The 26,299-nt window shown below is 44.3% G+C and overlaps 1 protein-coding gene across 1 annotated transcript in view; it reads left to right on the plus strand.

The window, feature by feature from the left end:
* Positions 1 to 1,364: 1,364 nt before the first annotated feature.
* STAT6 (signal transducer and activator of transcription 6) overlaps positions 1,365 to 26,299 on the plus strand; it is a 318,642-nt gene continuing 293,707 nt past the window's right edge. Inside the window, exon 1 of the mRNA XM_040340948.1 lies at positions 1,365 to 1,621. The gene's annotated coding sequence lies outside the window, so the exon portion shown is untranslated. The remainder of the gene's footprint in view (positions 1,622 to 26,299) is intronic.

Here is a 26,299-nt window from a genome sequence, read left to right on the forward strand (position 1 = left end):
CCTCAGACGAGATGAGAAGACGTCAGTGATAGGCGGAACAAAGAACAGAGGCGCTGCTGGGAAGATTTGTGTTCCGCCTAACACAGGACAGTCTGAGGAGAAGGCGCGTCTTTTAAATCCTTGACGCGCGCCGCACGGAGACTGTCACCACATCGCACCGCACCGCCTGGCCTGCTATTCAGAAAAAAAAGTGAGTACCGTAAATGCACCGTTTGCAGTGATGGCACAGAGAGGGGGCAAGTGATGGCACACAAAGGGGGCAAGTGATGGCACAGAGAGGGGGCAAGTGATGGCACAGTGAGCAAGTGATGGCACAGAGAGGGGGCAAGTGATGGCACAGAGAGGGGGCAAGTGATGGCACAGAGAGGGGGCAAGTGATGGCACAGAGAGGGGGCAAGTGATGGCACAGTGAGCAAGTGATGACACAAAGAGGGGGCAAGTGATGGCACAGAGAGGGGGCAAGTGATGGCACAGTGAGCAAGTGATGGCACAGAGGGGGGGCAAGTGATGGCACAGAGAGGAGGCAAGTGATGGCACAGAGAGGGGGAAAGTGATGGCACAGTGAGCAAGTGATGACACAGAGAGGGAGCAAGTGATGACACAGAGAGGGGGCAAGTGATGGCACAGAGAGGGGGCAAGTGATGGCACAGAGGGGGCAAGTGATGACACAGAGGGGGCAAGTGATGGCACAGAGAGGGGGCAAGTGATGGCACAGAGAGGGGGCAAGTGATGGCACAGAGAGGGGGCAAGTGATGGCACAGAGGGGGCAAGTGATGACACAGAGGGGGCAAGTGATGGCACAGAGAGGGGGCAAGTGATGGCACAGAGAGGGGGCAAGTGATGGCACAGAGAGGGGGCAAGTGATGGCACAGTGGGGGCATGTAATGTAATGGCACAGTGAGGCATGTAATGTAATGGCACAGTGAGATTTGAAAAAGCCTGTTTCTGTCAGCGGTTCTGGCTACCCCTCAGCTTCCAGAAAGACTAGTAAGAAGGGGGTAGTCTTATACAGTGAGTATATCCCAAAATCAACATTTTTCCTGGAAAATTAGGGGGTCGTCTTATACGCCCAGTCGTCTTATACGTCGGAAAATACGGTAAACACAGAGATCTCATGTTTACTTGATACCGTCCATATCATATATTACCGAACTGACTGCAGCTTATTAAAAACTCAACAAAGCACGCGTTTATGTCTTCTCGGGCAATGAGAACATGTTTCATTTTCTCTCCATTAAACTGTTGCTCAGGGTGAATGGAATAGAAGACATTTCCAAGCAAGCTTTCACACAGAGGAAATTTGTGCAACTTTAAGGGCTGGGCCTAACCAGAAAAAAAAACTCAGGCTGCTCGCCAGCTTTCTGCTTTCAAATCAGGAAGTGAAAACAAGAAAAAAAAAAAATACGCAGCAGACAGCAGAAAGATTTTAGACCACTAAGGAAATACAAGAAGCACCCTGTATTATAATTGTTTGCTCTTCCTAAGGCTCCGTCTATTGATCTTTTATTGGATAATTAGTGTTGTTTAACCCGAGCAGATGAACTTGACAGCTTTTTATTCTACGAAGAACAACAAGTAGCTCGGAAGAAAGTGAAAGAGGAAAGCTATCGGTGTGGGGGAGGTATGTGTAATCTATATGATTTCCAGTAGTGCATTTAGAGTTTTATTATTATCTCACTGCGGTGGGATTGTCACTTTTTTTCTGATTGTTACATTGTAAAACAAATTGGATGGCGTGACATGTGTTGATTCTTCCTGGAATAGGCTGGCTTAAGAATGGAGTTGTACTTCCCTCAGTTGGTGGAGCGTGCAATGTCCGTATTTACAGACATTGTTCAGTAATGGCTTTTTGAGACCAAATATTTAGTAAATAGGGTTGTGTCCCAGGTGCTGTTTTAAAATGGGCCAGGATTGTTCTAATTGGGACTGGGTTACAGGGGTTGTAAAGCTTAAATTGTATTTATTTTTTTAAATAACAAACATGTTATACTTACGTTCGCTGTGCAGCTCGTTTTGCACAGAGTGGCCCCGATCCACAACTTCTGGGGTCCCTCGGCGGCTCTCTCGGCTCCTCCCCACTTCTGGTAACCCCCTCGGAAGCGTTCTTCCAAGAAGGTTACCTTGCGGGCACGCTCCCGAGTCCTGTATCCGATGTCCATAGCTGCCGACTGCAGGACTCGGACGCCCCCGACCCTTGCGTCATTGGAGTTGATTGACAGAAGCGCGAGCCGATGGCTGCGCTGCTATCATTCTATCCAATGACGAGCCAAGAGGACCGGGCCGAGATCAATCGCGTTCTCGACGTGGGACTTTCAAGGGCTCAGGTAAGTAAACCAGGGGGCTGGGGGGCCTGCAATCGTTGGATGTTTTTTTCACCTTAATGCATAGGATGCATTAAAGCGGGAGTTCACCCATAAAACAATTTTTTCAAACAATCCCCTTAGATGTATGCTCATTTTGTCTAGGGGAATCGGCTAGTTGTTTTAAAATATGAGCCGTACTTACCGTTTTCGAGATGCATCTTCTCCGTCGCTTCCGGGTATGGGTCTTCAGGAGCGGGCGTTCCTTCTTGATTGACAGTCTTCCGAGAGGCTTCCGACGGTCGCATCCATCGCGTCACTCGTAGCCGAAAGAAGCCGAACGTCGGTGCGGCTCTATACTGCGCCTGCGCACCGACGTTCGGCTTCTTTCGGAAAATCATGACGCGATGGATGCGACCGTCGGAAGCCTCTCGGAAGACTGTCAATCAAAATAGGTCCCGCAGCCCATACCCGGAAGCGGCGGAGAAGATGCATCAGTACAGCTCATATTTTAAAACAACTAGCCGATTCCCCTAGACAAAATGAGCATGAAGCTAAGGGTAAAAAGTGTTATGTACGGGTGAACCCCCGCTTTAAGATGAAAAAACATGAAGATTTACAACCCCTTTAAGGGAGGGGATGGTTACAAGGTATGTGCTTATTTTACTTGTATTGTTTACCAAAAAAGGTTGCTTAAAAAAAAAAAAAACCTTGTTAAAACAAATGGTACAGAACAGTGGCTATTTGTCCCAGGGCCTATTTAAAACTGCACTCCTGACACTAACACAGAACCACTGGCTTGTTAGTGACACCCGGGACCTAGCGCTAGGCCCAATCGCTGTAATGATTACATCCTGGTATTTCCATAGCTCCCAACTGTCCCTGATTTCGAGGGACTGTCCCTGATTTGGAGAAATGTCCCTCTTTCCTCCTCATTTGTCCCTCATTTTAGTCTGATATATATAGTTGTATTAAAAAATTCACTTTTTATCTTTCAAAAAGTATTTCCCAGTGCTAAACATTTGATCTGATTTCTAAATTGCTGCATTTGTAATTTTCAAAAGCCAGTATAACGGAATAGTAGTGGTGAAAAAAAACACTTGTGGGTTTGATTCATATTTTTTTTGTATAATTCCTCTTTAAAGGGTCACTAAAGGAAAACATTTTTTTTGCTGAAATGACTGTTTATTGGGTATAGAGACATAAAAGTTAACTGATTCCTTTTAAAAATGATTAAAAATTGAATTTAATCTATCATATAATGTGCCTCTAGTTTCACTTTCGGTTTTAAAGGACATACATGAAGTTCCGGGTGAGAGGTGAGTCGGGAAGACTCACAGAACAAAAACAAACAAATCCAGGGCAGTGTTTTGTTTTTAAAATGAATCTGGTTGGTTCTGAGGAGTTTTAGGCACACAGTAATGACAGCTTAGACCACCGTGAAAATCTCCCAGTACCATGGTTATAAGGAAACAGGCAACCAGGAAGTGTGGAGATCACAGCAGAATTACAGCTACATCAAAGCAAAAACGAACAATGAGGACATGAAACCAGTACTGCAGTAAGGTAAAGGAAGCTATTTAGCTAAAAAAAAAAATTCCTTTAGTGACCCTTTAAGGGGAATTATTGCTAATTGGTGTCCATCTCAAAAAGTTGGGAGGTGTGTCTTCCAATCTTTCTACAGATCACCCCAGAAGGTAGAAGGGAATTGTGCAATCACATTATGTTTATATTGGGAGTTTAGTGATTTCACGAGTGACATCACAGTACTTTCTATGACATCACAGGTTGCTAAAAAAATGTGTAAAAAAAAAATATTAATGAATATGCTGAGTTTGTGTCTATATATATACACACACACATAAGTACACACATATACACACAAACACAGATTCATTTATTTTTTTATTTTTTTTACGCTTTTTCTTAGCTTATGTACACACAAACACAGATTCACGTATTTTTCTATTTTTTTTAACACTTTTTCTGTGCTTATGTGTGTGTTTATGTGCATATCCTGAAAACAAATAAACCTATTCACTCCACAGATTAATTCCCAGCCCACAACAATGTTGTCAGTTGACCTTGATGACATTTGTATTTACTGCACAAGCGCCACCTAAGGGCTTGGTGACATGCAGTGTTCACTGTACTACGATGCATGCCTGTGCGGGTAAACACGGACTCGCACAAAACTATGCCGTAGTATTCCCCGTGTGAGCGAGCGAATCTCATTTGAATTATTAGCAGTGGCAAACCAGTAACAAAATTTGCCATTGACAACCAAAAATTATTTTTCTATATGTTACGCTTACAATTTAGACAAACCATGTTTTTCCCAGTGGAAATCGCAATGTAGTGTCAAAAGGGGATAAAGTTCCATAGCTCCCAACTGTCCCTGATTTCTAGGGACTGTCCCTGATTTGGAACAATGTCCCTCTTTCCTCCTCATTTGTCCCTCTCTTTGGTCTGATCTATATCAGTGTTTCTCAACTCCAGTCCTCAAGGCGCCCCAACAGGTCATGTTTTCAGGATTTCTTCAGATGAAACGGTTGTGGTAATTATTAAAGCAGTGAAACTGATCAAATCACCTGTGCAAAATAATGAAAAGCCTGAAAACATGACCTGTTGGGGCGCCTTGAGGACTGGAGTTGAGAAACACTGATCTATATAGTTGAATATAAAAAGCTCTTTTTACCTTTTAAAGTGTTTCCAAGTGCTAACTCTTTCTTCCAATTTTTAAATTGCTGTATTTGAATTTTTTTTTAAAGTCTGTATAGTGGTAAAAAAACACTTGTGGGTTTAACATTTTTTTGTATAATTCTACTTTAAGGGGGTGTGGCAGGGGGGTGTCCTATGCCTACATACTATTGCTAATAGCTCCTAGTTACCATCTCAAAAAGTTGGGAGGTATGAATTTCCCCTAAAGTAAGACACATAGGGCCAGATCCACAAAAGGGATACGCAGGCGTATCTACTGATACGCCTTCGTATCCCTGTTTCTATCTATGCGACTGATTCATAGAATAAGTTACGCATAGATATTCCTAAGATCCGGCAGGTGTAATACTTTTACACTGTCGGATCTTAGGATGCAGTACCTCGGCCGCCGCTGGGGGCATTTCTCGTCGAAATTCCGCGTTGGGTATGCAAATTAGCACTTACGGAGATCCACAAAGCTTTTTCCCTTCGTTTTTTTTCCGTAAGTGTTAGTTTGCCGTCGCAAAATTAGGGCTACTTTTACAAAGTGTAAACTTAGTACACCATGTAAAAGTAGACCCTTCTTTCCCGCGTCGCTGTCAAATTTTTTTTTAATTTTTTTTTTTTCCCGCCGCAACTCTTTTTTTTTCTTTTACGCCTGTCGCGATTCTCAAAACTCGGCGCAACGTAATTTTCGCGCAAAGCACGTCGGGAAAATCGCGTCGGGAGCATGTGCAGTACGTCCGGCGAGGGAGTGCGCCTAATTTAAATGGGACTCGCCCCATTAGATTGGGCACGCCTTGCGCCGGACGGATTTAAGTTACACCGCTGCAAATTTCTAGGTAAGTGCTTTGTGGATCGGGCACTTAGGTAGAGATTTTGAGGCGGTGTAACTTAAATCCCAATATTTAAGTTGCGCCCGCTGTACGTGGATCTGGCCCTTACCTTTTGCTTTTTCATTCTGCTACATTACAGAAAAGTCTCACTGTGATATTAAGCACATTCAGGGGTTGATTTACTAAAACTGGAGTGCAAAATCTGGTGCAGGTTTGCAGAGAAACCAATCAGCTTCTATTTTTTTACAAAGTTTAACTGCTTTTGGACAACCCAATTGTAAAAATACTGCAGCAGGGCGGCCGCTCGGTGCTGGGTCATGTACATGCACATGATCTAGCATTTCCGGGTAGGGGGTGCACGCCCGTCGCCCCATCTGTGCCCAGATTCGGTATATAGCACAAGTCAGTCAGCAGATCTCAGCAAAAGATTTATGGCTGGGACATGCTGATCGGCTTAGTGAATCACAGAACAGGGTCCTGTTTACTAACAGCACATGGCTCTGTACACGGAACACCGATATGGCTGTTTTTTTTTATTTTTTTTCAAATGTTTTTACTATTTGTTCCCAATAAATTCAAAGAAATAAAAATCTATCTGGTCCAAAAAAATAATGTATAATATAATAAGATAGGATACTAAAAAGATATACGGTAATTTGCAGAACCTATACGATACCTACTATACCTATACTAAAAAGTATAATTTTCAGAACCAAGCAAAAAAAGCTATGGGAATTTAGGGGGAAAAAGGCTCTGGCAACTAAAGTGGTTAATAATGCAGTAAAACTGGCAAAAAAATATGTTGATTGCTAAGATAATAAACTCTTCCATAATAAAGGTAAAATAAGTCCTAACTCCTAAAAAACAGTTTTGTAGATTTGGCATGTGTTAGTAAAGCCTCATACACACGATCGGACTTCTATTGGCCTTTCCCGTAGATTTTTGTCCGAATGGGCTTTGGCCGTGAACTTGTTCTGCATACATACGGCAGAACATTTTCAGCCAACTTTCACCAAATCACGTGATTTTTCAGCTCTTTACCGCCACCCTTTGGGCAACTTTTGCTGTTGTTGGCTGATGTTTAGCATTGGTTCTGAGAATGCGTGTTTGTACTTTGAACTATACACACGATCGGATTATCCTCCATTGAACATTTGTTGTCGAAAAGTTTGAGAGCATTCACAGCGAATATTTGTCTGTGGAAAAAGCAACAACAATTGTCTGATGGAGCATACAGACAGTTGGATTGTCCGATAAAACAGGTCCGTCGGACCGTTGTTGTCAAAGTCTGATCGTGTGTATTGGCCTTTAGGCTTGGTTCACCCGATGCGGGAACCAGTGTGATTCCAGCGTGGGTTCCCGCATCGCATCTCACTCGCAGGCAGTTCATATTGCCACCTGAAAACCGCTGTGGGTGTCAATGTAAAGTTAATGACACCCCCAAATTGGTTCGCAGATTGCATTGTGAAATCCGAAGTCAGACAGGAATCAGATCGCATGGGTGTGAACATCCATGTGATCCGATTCCAGTTCGGACCCAAAAAAGGTGACCCTAACCTTGGCCCTAACCCTGACCTAGATCAAACCCTGATCTTGCTATTTTATCTTTATTTTTTTTATTATTTTACACACACTTCGTTGCTTACAATTTTCTCCTCTAGCAAGGAGAAAATGACACAGTGTATCTTTTTCTCCATTCAAGAGGAGAAAACAACACAGGGATGGATTATTCAGTGACTGATCACTGTGATAGCCAAACAGAGGCTATGACAGAAATCAGGTGATCAGGAACCAGACCTCCGGATTCCCGATTGTTAATATGAGACCCAGGGCTCTCGTGAGAGCTCCACCTTTGTGCTGAGAGTGTACTGTGCAGCACGCTCCTAGCACAAACACAAATATGTGTGGCCACATAAATGTGTACAGAGGGAAGGGGTAAATATACAAAAAACACAAAAGTACTTCTTAAAGAGGAGTTAAGCCCAAAATCCTGTCCCCCCTCCCCCCGAAAGGTGCCAATTGTGGTACAGGAGGGGGTAAGGAATCAGATAAGCAGAAGTTCCACTTTTGGGTGGAACTACGCTTTATCCAATACTTTTTTCTTTAGGCTGCAATAATATTGGGGCTGGATTGAAAGGCTAAGTGAAGTATAACACTTTTTGAATGTATATTTTCAGATTTATACATTAGACCAAAAGCAGGGACAAATGAGAAGGAGTGAGGGACAGAGGGACTTTGTTCCAAAAGGAACAGTTCTTTCAAATGAAGGTCAGTTGCCAGCTATGCTGTTATTGGTTTGGTGATTTCCAAGGGGTCATTTGAGTTTGAATTTTTTCAGGTGTTTTAGGGTGTTTATATTTGCATGGTATAAAAGTTGAGCTTGACAGTTGTGTTCTTATATTAAATATAACTTGTTTAACGTAGGATACCAAGATGATGATGGAAGGTTCTATGCATTGTCAAACAAGCCTTTATGGCGTCCATTGTATTTAAGTCTTGAGAGTGGATAACAAACAAATCATGTCATGGACAGCGAACAGGCCCAGTGGAGCTCTGTATACAGGAAACGTGGAAAACTCTCAGGGACAGAGCTAAGAGTTTAGTGCCAAATATTTCATCCAATGCAACTGCAAAAACAGCTGTGCTCATCCTCCTTTACTCAGCAGGGGGGGGGGGGGGGGTCGGGTCTCTGCATGGAGATGCAGAGACCCGGCATCGTTGTACACATTTTTATACCAGTATCATACTTACTCGCACCATTTTTACAGTTTATGTAGCTACATCGATTTTATCTCCAGTGCAATATTTATTTTTTTACCTACTTGAAGACTATAACGTTTTTTAAAATGCTATTCCCATCGAGCGCTGCCTTTGTGTGTTTTTTGTATCCTGCTATCCTTTTTTCCAGTGGTTGGTAGCTGCACTGGGAATCAGCCTGCAAGGAGATCAGCTAAAAGTAGTTGGATCTGTATGTGCGTTATAATTAATCAAAATTATTTGATTAATCGATTAAAAAAAAAAAACGATTAATCGAACACAAAAATTTTGATCAGTAACAGCCCTAATATATATATATGTTATTGCTCTATGCAAGGGTTTTGCACAGAACACTCCTGATCCTCCTCTTCTCAAGTGCCCTTCCAGTGATCCTAGCTTTTCCTCCCTTTCTGAGTGCCCACATAGCAGGCCGCTTGCTAAGGGGGCACTCGTGCAGGCTCTGCCCCACCCCTTGCTCCGTCCACACTGGCTGTGATTGACAGCAGCAGGAGCCAATGGCTCCCGTTGCTGCATCTCTGTCCAATAAGAGAGAGCCGGCTCTCCAAGAGAGAGAGCCGAGAGACCCGCTGCTCTTGTGTACATCACTGGATTGAGAATCACTTTAAAGTGGTAGCAAAGTCTGTATTTTTATTTGAACCCAGGGCTGGACTGGGACAAAAATTTGGCCCTGGACTTCATCCAGACCGGCCCACTTTGACAGGTCTCTCCCATGGCGGCCAGACAAACCCCCCTGGCCGGCCAACCCCGATGGCCACACAAGCCCCCCTCCCCCTACACTAGCCATTAGCCGTTCTACTTTATTACATGATGCTCTGGTCCCCCATGCGCCTCTATCCCCCCATGATGCTCTGGTCCCCCATGCGCCTCTATCCCCCCCATGATGCTCTGCTCCCTCAATGCGCCTCTATCCCCCCCATGATGCTCTGCTCCCCCAATGCGCCTCTATCCCCCCCATGATGCTCTGCTCCCTCAATGCGCCTCTATCCCCCCCCATAATGCTCTGGTCCCCCGCAGCGCTCACCTACTCTACCTGGCTAGTTAACTTCAGCGTGACTGAATACAGACATGCTCCTCGGGAGTCGCACTGAGAAGCTCATCAAGACAAACTGGAAGGATGGTGGCCACACAGCTGTGACATAAGCTTTCGCGGCACTCGTTCTCCTGGTCCTTCCTTCATCCGCTTTCCAACCTGTCTGCTGCCGCGGAGAATCTATATGGAGAACGGGGGAAGGAAAGACCAGGAGAACGAGTGCCGAGGAAGCATGATGATTGTATGATGAGCTTCTCAGTGCGACTCCCGAGGAGCATGTCTGTATTCAGTCACGCTGAAGTTAACTAGCCAGGGAGAGGAGGTGAGCACTGCTAGGAGGGAGAGGAGGTGAACGATGTGGGGAGAGAGAGACAGAGGGGCGGAGGGGGGCGGCGGTCCGGTCACATCACCGGCACATGTGCTCTGAAGTAACAACATACCCACGTTTCTTTAGAGCTCTGTGCCACGACCATGACTCCCATGCACATGGGCTGGAGTGACTTTATTGTAGCTCGGCCATTCAAGCAGCTGCACCCGCAAACCCGGAAGCAAGACCACATGAAGATGGAAGCCTCTGCAGCGGTATCAGCCTGCCTCTGGATGGCTTGGTTTTATGGTAAGTCTTTCGTAATGTGCTAGTATGCAATGCATACTAGCACTTTATGTCTTTACTTTGCAGGGTTTGAGACAAAAGGGGGCAGCCCTGGGACTTTGAATGAGGTGAGAGAGGTTTAGCCAATGTTCAAAAACGAACAATGAGACAAAATCAATGTATTAATTCCAAAGTGTTATGTAACGAAGCGGCAACAACAATGGCCCAGATTTAAGAAGCAATTGCGCCCGTGTAACCATAGGTTACACGGCGCAATTGCTTACTTGCTCCGGTGTAACGAGTGCTCCTGATTCAGGAACCTCGTTACACCGACTGCAGCCTAAAATCTGCGCGGCATAAGGCTCTTATGCCACGCAGATTTTAGGCTGCATTCTTGCGTGGGCCGCTAGGGGGCGCTCCCATTGTGATCAGCGTGTAGTATGCAAATTGCATACTACCACTGATTCACAAACTTGCGCGGGCCCTGCGCAAGCCAGGTACGGAGTTTCCGTACGGCAACTTTAGCGCAAGACTGCCCCTTCTAATAGTAGGGGCAGCCAATGCTAAAGTATAGCCGCCGCTCCCGCGACGTGAAATTTGAATTTCACGTCGTTTGCGTAAGTGATTCGTGAATGGCGCTGGACGCCATTCACGTTCACTTTGAAGCAAATGACGTCCTTGCGACGTCATTTGCCGCAATGCACGTCGGGAAAGTTTCCCGGCGGCATGCGCTGTACGCTCGGCGCGGGAGCGCGCCTAATTTAAATGATTCCCGCCCCCGGCAGGATCATTTACATTGCGCGCGCTTACGCCGGGCAATTTTGCCGACGCGCCCTCGCAATTTACGAAGCTACTGCTCCGTGAATCGAGGGCAGCGCAAAATATTTGCAGGGGCGCAGGGCAAAATCGTTGCCCAGCTCCCCCGCAAATATCGCGCAAATGTACCTGAATCTGGGCCAATGATTGTGAGTTACCCGGCATAATAGCCAATGTACACAGCACAAATGAAAGTAAATATATAAAGATTTATTACAATTGTTATACGTCAATGAGCAACAATAAAACTTGAAAGTTGCAGGGCCAGTGGATGCACATATACAATAAACAAATAAAATGTACATACATATAAACAAAAATGTAAAACAAGCAACAAGCTTTATTGATGTTTGTTTTATGCCTGCACATGCTGGATATTATTGATGTCTGCATTATGTCTACATATTTTTGTTTACATGTATGTACATTTTATTTGTTTATTGTATACTGTATGTGCATCCACTGGCCCTGCAACTTTCAAGTTTTATTGTTGCTCATTGATGTATAACAATTGTAATAAATCTTTATATATTTACTTTCATTTGTGCTGTGTACATTGGCTATTATGCCGGGTAACTCACAATCATGGATGGAGGTATTAGCGGGGTCACACCAGACCTTTATTTTCTTTTTCTGTTTGCAGGGTTTGAGTTTTTTTTTAGCTATTTGTTATTCGTTTTTTTTAACCTTTACTATCGTAAGGACATGTCCCATGCTATTTATCAATAATCCATGATACCAGTGTTAGACTGCAGGGGCCAACTATTAATACAATTATAAAGGATGGGGAACAAACATCCATTGGGCCAGATTCAGGTACAAATGCGGCGGGGTAACGTATCGTCTTTACGTTACACCGCCACAAGTTTTCAGCGCAAGTGCCTGATTCACCAAGCACTTGCGTGTAAACTTTCGGCGGCGTAGCGTAAAGCCGTCCGGCGCAAGCCCGCCTAATTCAAATGGGGCGTCTACCATTTAAATTAGGCGCATTCCCGCGCCGAACGTTCTGCGCATGCTCCGTTTGGAAATTTCCCGCCGTGCTTTGCGCGAAATTACGGCGCCCCGACGTGTTTGTGAATGGCGACGTGCGTAACGTACTTACGCCAAAAAAAAAATTAAAATTAGATGCGGGAACGACGGCCATACTTTAACATGGCTGGTGTAAAGTTAAGCCATGAAAAAGCTGGCTTAACTTTGCGACGGGAAAAAACGACTCGCGACGACGTAACGCACGCGAGTACCTTCGTGGATCGCCGTAAAAGCTAATTTGCATACCCGACGCTGGAAAACGACGCAAACTCCTCCCAGCAGCGGCCGAAGTATTGCAACCTAAAATCCGAAGGCGTACGAAGCTGTAAGCCTGTCGGATCTTAGCCAAATGCCGTCGTATCTTGTTTGTGAATCACAAATTAACCTCTTCCATACCGGGCAGTTATACACACTTCCATACCAGGCCTATTCTGGCACTTCTCTCCTACATGTACAAATCATAATTTTTTTGCTAGAAAATTACGCAGAACCCCCAAACATTATATATGTTTTTTTAGCAGACACCCTAGGGAATAAAACGACGGTCATTGAAACCTTTTATCTTGCACGGTATTTGCGCAATAATTTTTCAAACGCCTTTTTTTGGGAAAAAAATTGTTTCATGAATTAAAAAAATTTAAAAACAGTAAAGTTAGCCCAATTTTTTTGTAAAATATGAAATATGATGTTACACCGAGTAAATAGATACCTAACATGTCACGCTTTAAAATTGCGCACACTCATGGAATGGCGCCAAACTTCGGTACTTAAAAATCTCCATAGGCAACGATTTGAAATTTTTTACAGGTTACCAGTTTAGATTTACAGAGGAGATCTAGTGCTAGAATTGTTGCTGGCACTCTAACGCACGCGGCGATACCTCACATATGTGGTTTAAACGGCGTTTACATATGTCGGCGGGACTTGCGTGTGCGTTCGCTTCTGCGCGCAAGCTACCGGGGACAGGGGCGTTAAAAAAATTAATTTTTATTTCTTTTTTTTTTTCATATATTTATTTCTTTTTTTACACTTTTTTTTTTAATTTTTTTTTTTTTTTATCACTTTTATTCCTATTACAAGGAATGTAAACATCCCTTGTAATAGGAATGTGTGTGACAGGTACTCTTTATGGAGAGATGCGGGGTCAATAAGACCCCACATCTCTCCTCCAGGCTGGAAAGCATGAAATCGGTGAAAAAAAATTCACCGATCTCATGCTTGTGGTTGCTTAGCAGCCGCAATCGCGGCTTTGTTTACTTACGGGGACCCGGGCGTGACGTCATCACATCGCGCCCGGGTCCTCCGACGGTCATAGAGATGACTGGTGACCATCTGGTCACCAGTCATCTCTATGCTTCCTGCGAGCGCCGGACGATTCGTTCTCCGGGCCCCCGATGGCACGGGAGAGCCCGGAGAAGCACCGGATGGCGGCGGGAGGGGGGGGATGTCCCCTCCCGCCGCCTGTAAGAACGATCTAGCGGCGGAACCGCCGCTATGATCGTTCTTACGTTGTGCAGAATCGCCGGCAGTTTAGAAGGATATCTGAATGATGCCTCTAGCTGCAGGCATCATTCAGATATCCACCCGGAAAGCCCAGGACGTCACATGACGTCCACTCTGAACGGCAGAAGTTCTTTGTGGACGTCATTTTACTATGGGCCGGTAGGGAAGTGGTTAAGATACGACGCGGCAAATTTGAAAATACGCCGGAGTATCAGTAGATACTCCGGCGTATTTCTTCTGTGAATTTGGCCCCATGTATTTATGGATGTATTTGTAGGATGACCAAGAAGGCAGTAAAATAGATTTTTCTATAGTCTACCTTGGCCCTGCGCCGGGAGATTTAGGAACCGGTTGGGCCTGCTTGTCACTACTGCATAGCTGAGTGGCATCTCTGCTTGAGGAAGAACTTAACCCCCTCATGGATAAAAAAATGTCTATAAACGGCTGTAGCTGAAGTTTACAAATAAGCATGATACCATATTTTTTTGATATAATGGATTATTCAATCTGTGTGGCTAAACATTTCCTCATATTCTTAAAACTAGTCCAACTTTCCCATATACTATCAAATCTTCCTACTTGCTCTTTCTCCCTACTATTCAGGTATTCCATTTTATGTATATACTCAATCCTATTGAACCATTCCCTTGTCGTAGGTCTTTCCTTATCTTGATACTTTTTTGGTATCACACACTTGGCGGCGTTTATTAAGTACAGTAATATTGTGTCCTTATATTGTGTTTTTATCCCATGTTTATATTGTGGAATAAACAGCACCAAGGGTCACCCAGAATCTCAAATCCCGTCTGGTTGGAATTTTTGGGCCAGTACAGGCGTTATGTACCATCTAGATCAGGGTGTTAAACTCAATTTCATCATGGACCGAATCAGCATTATGATTGCCCTCAAAAGATTAGCCTCTGTAAGATTAGATGTCCAGTGCATCCCCTCCCCTTTATATTAGATGTCAAGAGCCACCTTACCATCAGAAGTTGAGTCTCCCACTCTCCCTTACATCACAGTGCACCCCCTTTCCTTATGCTGCTGCTGGAAAGAAGCTGGATGCATTGCTTGAAAGCAGAAAGTAAGGGTCTTGAGAAGGCCCAGAGGAGGGCTGGAGCTCTCCTGCAGCTGCAGAAGAGGTGCGAGGGCCACATGAAATGGCCTGGAGGGCCGGATTGCAGCCTCAATGTGCCCATCAAATGCAGCCACTGTGCATTAATTGTCACCACTGTGCCATGCCATCAAACGCAGCCACTGTGCCATCAATTGTCACCACTGTGCCATGCCATCAAACGCAGCCACTGTGCCATCAATTATCACCACTGTGCCATGCCATAAAACACAGTCACTGTGCCATGCCATCAAATGCAGCCGCTGTGCCATGCCATCAAACGCAGTCACTGTGCCATGCCATCAAACGCAGTCACTGTGCCATGCCATCAAACGCAGCTGCTGTGCCATGCCATCAGATGCAGTCACTGTGCCATGCCATCAAACGCAGTCACTGGGCCACGCCATCAAACTCAGTCACTGTGCCATGCCATCAAACGCAGCCACTGTGCCATCAATTGTCACCACTGTAGCATGCCATCAAACACAGCCACTGTGGCAATTGTCACCACTATGCCCCTCAATTGTCGCCACAGTGCCAATTGTCACCACTGTGCCCTTTAATTGTTGCCACTGTGCCCATTGTCACTACTGTGCCCATTGATGCCACTGTGCCCATTATCACTACTGTGCCCATTGTCACTACTGTGCCCATTGTTGCCACTGTGAATGTCTCTGTGCCCTTTGTTGCCACTGTGCCCATTGTCACTTCTGTGCCCATTGTTGCCACTGTGAATGTCACTGTGCCCTTTAATTGTTGCCACTGTGTCCATTGTCACTACTGTGCCCATTGATGCCACTGTGCCCTTTGTCACCTCTGTGCCCATTGTCGCCTCTGTGCCCTGTAAAATGCACTTACCTTAATCCTTCGACGTCCCTCGATGTATTCTTCTCCCGCCTTGGTGAGGCTTCAGCCAATCAGGTTACCGATAACCAGAATCGGCGAACCTGATTGGCTGAGACGGCCGTCAGTCTTATCCAAGGAACGCACCCCGTACGTTCCCTGGATAAGACACCTGGGAGGATGAGGACTGTACACGGAAAGGCTATCAGAGCCGCTGGCTCTGATAGGCACTTCCGCACAGCCAACCAGCTGCCGTTATTCAGGTGGTCGCCGCTCAATGTCCGGCCACCTTGAATAGACCAGCGGCAGCTGGCAATAATAACATACATTCATGCAATGCATGAATGTATGTTATTTTCAGTGGCGGTGCGGAGCCAGAGGGGGCGGCGCGCCAGCGCCCTCTATGGACGGACCGCCGCTGGTGCTGACCCTGCCATCTTGGGTAAGGGAATCAGGAAGTGAAGCCTTGAGGCTTCACTTCCTGGTTCCCTACTGCACATGCACGAGTCGCGCTGCACGATCCCACTGGTCCCTGCTGTCTTCTGGGACCTGTGTGTCTCCCAGAAGACAGCAAGGGGGACAGAGAAGGTGCCGGACGTGGCATAGGTTGTTGCGGTAACCTATGCTTGGAAGTGAGAGCAAATACCTGGATTACATAGGTATCTGCTCCCCCCTGAAATGTGTGTGTGTGTGTGTATGTGTATATATATATATATATATATATACACATTTTACATACACACACTCTTATAAATAAATGTAAACAGACATTTTAAAATGTGTTAAAACAAGGATGGTATCAGTAGGGCAGTTGATCATGTCAGCGGTTGGTGTCAGTAGCAGTGGACAGTGCCAGTAGTGCAGTGGATCATGTCAGCCAGAAGAGCAGTGGATGTGTCAGTAGTAGTGGACAGTGTCAGTAGTGCAATGGATCGTGTCAGTCGGAAGAGCAGTGGATATGCCAGTAGGACAGAGGTTGGTGTCAGTAGTAGTGGACGGTGTCAGTAAAGTAGTGAACTTTGTCAGTAGAGCCATGATCAGGGTCAGTAGGGCAGAGATTGGTGTCAGTTGTGCAGTGGGCTGTGTCAGTAGGGCAGAGGGTGGTGACAGTAGAGCAGAGGATGGTGTCAGTAGAGCAGAGGATATTGTCAGTAGAGCAGTGGGCTTTGTCAGTAGAGCTGTAGACTTTGTCAGCAGGGCAGAGGATGGTGTCAGTAGAGCAGTGGACTTTGTCAGTAGGGCAGATGATGGTGTCAGTAGAGCAGTAGACTTTGTCAGCAGGGCAGAGGATGGTGTTGGTAGAGCAGTGGATGGTGTCAGTCCTTTTTTACATTTTTTTTAATTTTTTTTATTATTCTTTACTATATTAATTTCTATTTTATTTTTACACTTTATTTTAGGAGCCTGTTGGGGGGGGGGGTTCTTTGGTGAAATATCAGGGGTCTATGATTTCTTACTTTTGAGACAGCGAAAGGGGCTGATGACAGAGAAGATTCCCCAGTCCCTTTCTCTGCAGCCTCGGTTGTACTGGACAGTGAAGGAATGGGAAGTGCTCTGTGCAGAGTGGCTTCCTGTTCATTCACAAACTGAAGCATGATAAACACAGCCGGGCAGCGGGGGAGGGGGGGGGAATCTATGCCACATAGAGTGATTAGGGTGTGCCCAGGCACACCTGACACACCCTATGCGCACGCCTATGGCCAGAGCAAAAACATTTCCCTGTTTAATATACTTAGATACTTGAAGAGCAATCAGAATTTTTCCTCTTCCAAAATCTCACATTTCATAATTTGTGTTATGAATTTGTCTCTGAAAATGCCACCAATACCATATGAGCAATCATCTAATGTGTGGAATTCGAATTTGTTCCATGGAGCACATGTAGGTCTCCTAATCTATACACTTCTCCAGTTAAAGAGGAAGTAAATGCTGCCTTTTTTTGCTGACCTGTAAAGTAAAGGCATGATGTGCTGGTATGCATCGCATACTAGCACATTATGCGAAACTCAGCTGCAAACAAAGTCCTCGTTGTTTTCGCTGGAAGCTGCATCCATCTTCGCCCGTCTTCCTTCTAGGTCCGCGGACTCGGTCTCTGTGACTGTCCGGAGCCATGTGACATCGCTCCCGCGCATGCGCATGGGAGCCGCCGGTCACGGCACAGGGTTCTGAAGAAATGGCACAGGTGGCAGTACCTTCAGAGTGCATGTGTTGATGACGTCATCGGTGGCGTATACAGTAAATCTCTCCTAAACAGTGCAGGTTAATTCCTTTTTAGCAACCCATTGACTCCCCTGTCAAAACAGACAGTGTTGAACCATTTTGTTCACTCGACGGTGGGACGGGGAAGCCATATTAACCACTAGCGATATTCGCATTTAAAGATGGCGGTACCCAAGTTGATGGATCAATGAACTTGGGTACATCCAGCCTTCCCATAGATGGTTCGAACCTCGGCCAGTTCAGCAGGGACTGGCTGAGATTTGAAACATGTATGGGGAGGCTAAATGTGCGCAAGTTGATCGATCAATCAACTTGGGTACTACCAGCTTGTCAGATTTTCCATACGATTATTGCTAGCGGCTATTATAGCCACTAGCAGTAATCACTGTGTTCACTGTGGGATATCTCCCCCGGCTGGAAGAACACAATGGCTCCATGGGAGGGATTCCCCCATCAACACTGACTGTGATGATGGGGGAATTAAGTGATTTCCTTTCCTGCAACCCATGACTATGGCTGGCTTTAGTTCACTGTTTGTGTTTTCTTTCTGGTCTATATTATTTGTTTCATTTAATAATTATTACTGAAATTTAGAGCAGTGCGGGACAGTAAAGTACACTCCATTCTTTATTCTTTTATTTGAATATCTCTAAAATCAACTGATGTTAAAGAGTTTGTAAACTTCTATTGGTAAGTTGTACCTATAGGTAAGCCTATAATAAACCTATAGGTAAGCCTATAATAATGCTTATCTATAGGTACTGTAAATGTCTCCTAAACGTGCGCTGTTTATGAGACATTTGCTGTTTCCTCTTTAATGTTCCGTAAATCTGTAGATTTAATAAATTGGGGGGTCCCTAAGACCTAAAAAATATTTCAAGGCTTTCTCCGTGATAAAAACTTTGAAAAAGGCTGTTTTACCCTTTCCTCACTGTATGCAAAGTTCAGAAAACATATGGCTGGAGTTATACTATATCAATTACAAACTAAACATACTTCCTCAATATAATAAAGAAAGAGCTTTATGGTTAAAGTGCCTGGTGGCAAAATTATATTAGCTTTTGTTTATTGAACTGCAGGGACCACAAAATTATGAATCCGCAACTTATATTTTAATAAACATTAAAGCTTGTCTTATAAATAAAAATACAAGACGGAATAGAAGGTGAATGATGGACTTTGTAGACACCACAATAACAACTTATTAAAATTCAATACATTTTTATTACAGAATATATACAAATTAACAATACTAAAAACGTTAACTATTCATAATGCAATAATATAATATTGCCATTAGACTATATGAACACACCACCTATTGAACCAATAGCATTAAGCTAACTATTCATCAAAGAATTCATGGATTATAATCCATTGATATTGTTACATCAAATGTAGCGTGAAGAATAGGAAGTGTGCCATGGCTCAGCTCAGCATGTTTTGCGTGTGAACGCTTCTTCAGGAGCTTAGGCATAATACATTTCCATCATGGTAGCATACAAGGGCAGATATCCTTTTGTATGCTACCATGATGGAAAAGATAATGGCCCAGATTCAGGTAGAGCCGCGCAATATTTGCGTGGGCAAAGGGCAAAGATTTTGCTCTGTGCCCACGCAAATATTTGGATTTGCCCGCGATTCACGGAGCAGTAGCTCCGTAAATTGTGCCGGGCACTATGCTAATTAGCCCTGCGTAAGGGCGCCTAATGTAAATGATCCCGCTGGGGCGGGAATCATTTAAATTAGGCGCACTCCCGCGCCGAGCGAACAGCGCATGCTCAGTTGGGAAACTTTCCCGACGTGCATTGCGGCAAATGACGTCGCAGGGACGTCATTTGCTTCTAAGTGAACGTGAATGGCGTCCAGCGCCATTCACGAATCACTTACGTAAACGACGTGAAATTTAAATTTCACGAGCGGGAAGGGCGGCTATACTTTAGCATTGGAAGGGGCAGCCTTACGCTAAAGTCGCTGTACGGAAACTCCGTACCTTGCGTGCGCAGGGCCCGCGCAACTTTTGTGAATCGGTGGTAGTATGCAATTTGCATACTATACGCCGATCACAATGGCCACGCCCCCTAGCGGCCAATGCAAGAATGCAGCCTGAGATATGAAGGCATAAGGAGGCTTATGCCTGTCATATCCTAGGCTGCAGTCCGCGTAGCGATGTTCCTGAATCAGGGGCATTCGCTACGCGGGAGCAAAACAGCTATTGCGCCGCGCAACCTATGGTTGCGTGGGCGTAATAGCTTCTTGAATCTGGGCCAATATGTCTAAGCTCCTGAAGAAGTGTTGACATGCGCAACATGTAGAGCTGAGCTTAAGGCACACCTCCTATTCTTCACGCTACACTTGATTTAACAATATCAATGGACTACAATACATTGGGCCGGATTCAAAGAGATTTGCGCATTTATTACGGAGGCGCAGGGCAACAATTTTGCCCTGCGCCCCCGCAATTTTTTTGTGCTGCCCTCGATTCACGGAGCATAAGCTCCGTAAATTGCGCGGGCACGCCGGCCAAATGCCCGGCGCAAGAGCACGCAATTTAAATGATCCCGTAGGGGGCGGGAATCATTTAAATTAGGCGCCTTTCCGCGCCGAGCGTAGAGCGCATGCTCCGTCGGGAAAGTTTCCTGACGTGCATTGCAGCAAATGACGTCGCAAGGACGTCATTTGCTTCAAATCAGGAGCACTCGTTACGCCGGGGCAAGTAAGCAATTGCGCTGTGTAACCTAAGGTTACACAGGCGCAATTGCTTCTTGAATCTACCCCACTATGTCTAAGCTCCTGAAGAAGTGTTGACATGCGCAACATGTAGAGCTGAGCTGAGTTAAGGCACACCTCCTATTCTTCTCGCTACACTTGATTTAACAATATCAATGGGCTACAATACATTGTTTCTTTGATGAATAGTTAGCATAATGCTATTGGTTCAATAGGTCGTGTGTTCATAGATTCAAATGGCAATATTATTGCATTATGAACAGTTAACGTGTTTAGTATTGTTAATTTGTATATATTTTCTAATAAAAATGTATTGAATTTTAATAAGTTGTTATTGTGGTTATTGCAAATTTATCAGGACATGGCACTCTTATACATGTCTTTATTTTCTCAGTACCACTCTGTGATTATACATACAAAATCTTCCTTATAAATAAAAATCTCCTCCTTATTTAAAAACGTTCTTCAGAACTAATTGGTGATTTTCTTGGTAACTAAAGCCTTCTCAAATGCAGTTTGGATTGGTGGGAGGGTGAGATTTTGAAAAATTATTGTATCTCTCTGTAAAAAATAGGTAATAAATCATCTGGCCCTGATGGTTTGTAAAACAAGTTCTACAAGCATTTTAAGGATGTGGTTTTTCCTTATTTATGTTCCATTTTTACATGTTATGGAAACTGGTACTTTTCCCAAGGAAATGTTACAAGCACAGTAGGGCACATTCTAACAGTCTTTTCAAATTTTTAAGAACCTAATTATGGAATAATGATGTCAAGAGTTAAAGCAGAAATTCACCCTAAAGACACACGGTCGGACTTTTGCCCAACTTCAAAATCTGGAACTTTTCGCATTTGTCCGACCGTGTGTACGTTCCATCGGACCAACTTTTTTGGCTTTCATCGGACAAAAAGTTGGGTCTGCGAACGGACCAACTTTACGTCAACAAAAGTCCGATGGTGCAAAGTCCGACTGTGTGTACAGAAAACAATTGGACTTTTGTAAAAAGTAAAAATGCACATGCTCTGAAGTAAAGAGCACCCGGAAGCCTTCTGTCTAGTAAAACTAGCGTTCGTATTTGAAAATGCACATTCGTGACGCGGCAAGTTTTGAAATCTAGAAAAGCAGCGCATATTCTCTTTTTGTTTATAATGTCATAATATTAAAACCTGCTTTGCTGGTGATACGGACGGATTAAAAAAAAAGGTATTTACTTTGGATTAGTGTATTTTGTTTATATGAATCAAGCAAATTTCTAGATTCTTTTGTGTGTCAACTTCTAACAACCCCATTATCCCCAATTATTTATGATGGTCAAAGTACCAACTACTCTATTTGTGTCCCTTTAATTTACGCAAAGGAACGACCAAAAAGGCACGAAACAGAAAATCTGGAAAGCACTCACACGAAATGTCAACTAACTATAGAGTAGCTGAAGGAACGCAACGGGTGACGTCGGAGAATTGAACTTCCTCTTTTAAACGCTCGGCAGTACGTTGAAACGTCACTACGTTCGTGTTGGTTGCCGAAAAAGTCCGAGTGTGTGTATGCTATGGGAGTGATCGGACAAATCAATTAGGACAAAAATCCAAGGGAAATTTTGTTGGATGTCCGATCGTGCGTACAAGCCTTAACACTAAAATGTGTAAATCTAAAGACATCCACAATCTAAGACGAACCTATATAGCCCTGTAAAGACAATAACTCTATACATACCTTTTCTGAAGCTGGTCCAGTCCTAAGCTGAGCTGTCAGCTGCAGCATCCCTGTGGAGGCGGGAGCAGAGGAAGCATCCGACAACGGAAGCCCCATAGTAAGTCTATGGGAGATGTCACTTCCCATTAATTTCCCAGCCGTTAACAGCTATATACTCTGCACAACTTCCACCGCTTGAGACCAGACCAGATTGGCTTAAAAAAAAAGGTATATATAGTGTTTTATTCTTTACAGGGCTATATAGGTTAGTCTTAGATCGTGGATGCCTGAAGATTTAGAGATTTTAGTGTTATTGTGGACTTCTACTTTAAAGTGTATCTAAAAGTCCAACTTCTTTTTTAGTTATGAATAGAGTACGGAAGGGCTTGAACCCTGGTCAGGTTTTTATTACACACGGGTGTCACTGCTTCGAAAATCACCCTCTCTCTTCTTGTCCTTGTGAACCCTGTTACCAGGGCTTTCAATAAGTATAGATCCAAATTGTTGCATTTTCACGAAAAGAATAATAGTGACCCTTGTTCCAATGAAAACTGTCAAAGAGAAGATGTTCCCCAGTTACTTTTCACGTCCTGTTGTGCCTTTAGGTCAGGAAGTGACGGTAAATCTTGATAATCTGACACAGAAAAAAAAAAAAGAAAATCCGTCAAGGGTTTTAAGGCCAAATCCTCAGCCAGGCGGAGTAACTTAACTTTTTCCATTTAAGTTACACCGCCGCAAATTTCCCAAGTTAGTGCCCGATCCACAAAGCACTTACCTGGGAATTTGCAGCGGTGTAACTTAAATTCCGCCGGCGCAAGGCGTTCCTCTTCAAATGGGGGCGATTCCCATTTAAATGAGGCGCGCTCCCGCGCCGGCCGTACTGCGCATGCTCGTGATGTCATTTTCCCGACGTGCATAGCGTGAAATTACGTTACGCCGAGCTTTGTGGATTGCGACGGGTCAATAAAGTTGCGTCGAAAAAAAAAAAAGATGCGGCGCGAAAAAAAAAATTCAAAACAAAAAAAAAACGCGTCGCTGGACAGAAGGGTCTGCTTTTACATGGTGTACTAACTTTACACTTTGTAAAAGCAGCCCTAAAGTTACGATTGCAAACTAAAACTTACGGAGAAAAAACGAAGCTGAAAAGCTTTGTGGATCTCCGTAAGTGCTAATTTGCATACCCGAGGCGGCATTTCGACGCAAAATAACCCCAGCGGCGGATGCATCCCAAGATCCGGCAGTGTAAGTGGAAACTGATTCTGTGGATCAGTTCCAAAGATAGAAACAGGGATACGACGGCGTATCAGTCGATACGCCATCGTATCTCTTTTGAGGATTTGGCCCTAAGTTTTTTCTACTTTATATAGATCCAAGAAAAATAATTTTGCCATTACACTTCTGTACCATGAGACAACCCAGAAGGAACATAATGGTACTTCCGGGTATTGCAGAGGCAGTGCAGGAGTGAACAGGGAATGCCAGTCTGAGGAGCGCATGTATTATGTCTCAACCTTTTTCCATTCATGAACTGTATTTATTGGGCTAAAGGTAAGTGACATCTGCACTGGATGATGATGTCATCCTGTCCAAAGAGTCCCCCCTCCCTTTTCAGCAACATAGTAATGTTGTGAGTGTATCCTGTCACCCCTCCCCCCCCCGGAACCACCATAAAAAACAATAATGCAGTGTGGCAGATTGGGGCAGGGCACTGTGCAGCCATGCTGACTCTGCAGTAGCCCCCAGCCCCTCACTGCTGTCCAAGGCCACTATTGCATATCATGGGGCCCCAATACATCTGGTGCGAAAATTATAAGTAATAATACAATCCAAATAAATTTGGTATAGTGTCCAGTGCTCCAAAGCGAAATCCACAGTGACTTGTGACAATACTTCACAGAGGGAAACTTTTCAATGACTTTCAGTGATTCCACACACATGCTCCCCCTCCCCCCTTGTGATTGTGCTCCCCTCAAAGATTTTGACTGCACACCTAAGTTTGGTTAAAATGTGCAGTAGAACCAACACTGGCCTCAGGGTTGGTGGACTCTGTGGAACGCCAATCCCTTCGCTGTGGATGTCCTTGTGTGTGTATATGCAAAGAAAGGCTCAATAGTATAATAACGTTAAAACGCTGGTTTATTAAAAAATAGATTCATTGTACTCACATCTTTGTGCTACCAGTGCACTACTCTATACATAGCATGGGTAAATAGAACAGTTCCAATCCGACAGGTGTATTGTTATGCCTCTAGTCACCTTGTTGAGAAATCATTGTCACAGCTGGCTTCTCCTCTGTCCTAGCCCCTCCCCTTTAGAGTGTAAGCTCCTTGAGGGCAAAGGCTAATGTGAATGTAGAATATATGTGTAAAGCACTGTGTAAATTCACAACGCTATACAGTATAAGTACCTGTAGTAATAATAATAAGTAAACATGTCTAAACTGCTGCCATTCCATTTACTTTTGATTGCATGTGCTGAGCTCTGCTCAGGGCTTCCATATGTGAATGTCCCTCCACCATAGATAATTAGTAGGCATAGGATGTCCTCTAATTAGTTCTGTGGATCACACAGTTTTATTGGACACTGCACTATCCAGCAGCTGGAGAGTGGATTCTTATCTGTAAGATCGCAAGGAGTGCATAGTTCTGTGTACTGAGTGAAGAAGTCATACAGAACATCACAGAAGGCTGGGGGGTGATAAATCATTAGTGATCTGAGCTGAGCATTAGCAAGTGCTGTGTGAGCAGATCACGGTATCAGGTGAAAGGTGATGGACAGCTGCAGAAAATAATTATTTTTTCCTGTATCTGACCCTTCTGGTTTTACCAGATTTCCACCTGAATATAGTAATGAGTAGCACCATAGCACCAGAAAGCCGCTTGGAACCTGGAACTCTGGCCCTTCATGGCTCCCTCTCTCCCTGATAGCGCTACACTGTCCCTTCTCTTCTTTAGCCCTGGTTCACACTGGAGCATTTGATGTCAAATCGGCGGCAATTGCCATCAATGGCACCATCCTAATCGGTGCGACACCGCACCAATTTCAAAATGTAGCCTCTGTACTACTTTTAGCGATTTCGGTCTGCGACTTACAATGACATCTGTTCCGAAACCTGCACAGATGTCTCTAAAATTGCGGCCAAAATCGGGACTGACATGCGGGAGTGGAATTGTGTGAGTTCAGCTGAACTCACACGGCTTCATTCCTGCAGCTCAGTGTGAACCTGGGTTCAAGTATGGTGGGGGTCACAGTCCCCTATTAGTGACCCTGCCAAAGTCAAGTGCAGTCTTTTGCACTGCATAGGTGAAGGTAAATCTAAAGGAATATGAATAACAAAATTGTATAATGTATGGCCAGCCTAAGGGATGTTCTACTCCCTGCCTCTTCTACCCAAACTAGAAGAAAGATTTTTGCTGCTTCAAGAATGTTCAAGTATTCAAAGCTGATGGTACTAGAAGGGTTATAAAACTTGTGATATTAGTGGAGACCTTTTAGACTGCTCTACTCTTGTCTCTGTATACCTTTTATGGGTGTTCTGATATATAATTTGACATTTTTTGGTGGGGTTTTTAATGTACTGTATGTCTAGAAAGCTTGTATTTTGGATAGATTATGGAAGAATTAGACCTTCCGTCAGCTTACTATTACTGTCTGTGTCCCCTCTGGGGAAAATCACACTCTCTTTGTCCTGGTTATCATTGGAAAATCCAAAATGTTACAGTTGTCGAAAGAACAGAGGTGTGCGAAAATTCCCTGAACAGGACCTCCTTGTAGGACCTATGCACACATGTCCTTTTTCCTGTAGTAAAACACATCATTTGAATTCATCAAAATACATTTTAAGTAGAAATCTGAATTTTTCCTATGTGGTTGGTTGAACATGCGCTGCAAGTTTGTGGGTATGTAAAGGGAAATTCTAAAGGTCCAATTACGCCAATTTGACTTTACCGTAAGTGCGGCAATACTCATGTAAATAGGCCTGCCCTTGCATTGAGAATTTCCTTTGACTTTCCTCTCCTCTTTCCTCTCCCCTCCTTGGTTAGGGATACACTTTAGGGAACCCATCTGTGATCTGGTAATCAAGCTAATGCAGTTCTTATCCCATTTACCTGAGAA

The sequence above is a fragment of the Rana temporaria genome, chromosome 2 (genome assembly GCF_905171775.1).
Source record: "Rana temporaria chromosome 2, aRanTem1.1, whole genome shotgun sequence".
Taxonomy (NCBI): domain Eukaryota; kingdom Metazoa; phylum Chordata; class Amphibia; order Anura; family Ranidae; genus Rana; species Rana temporaria.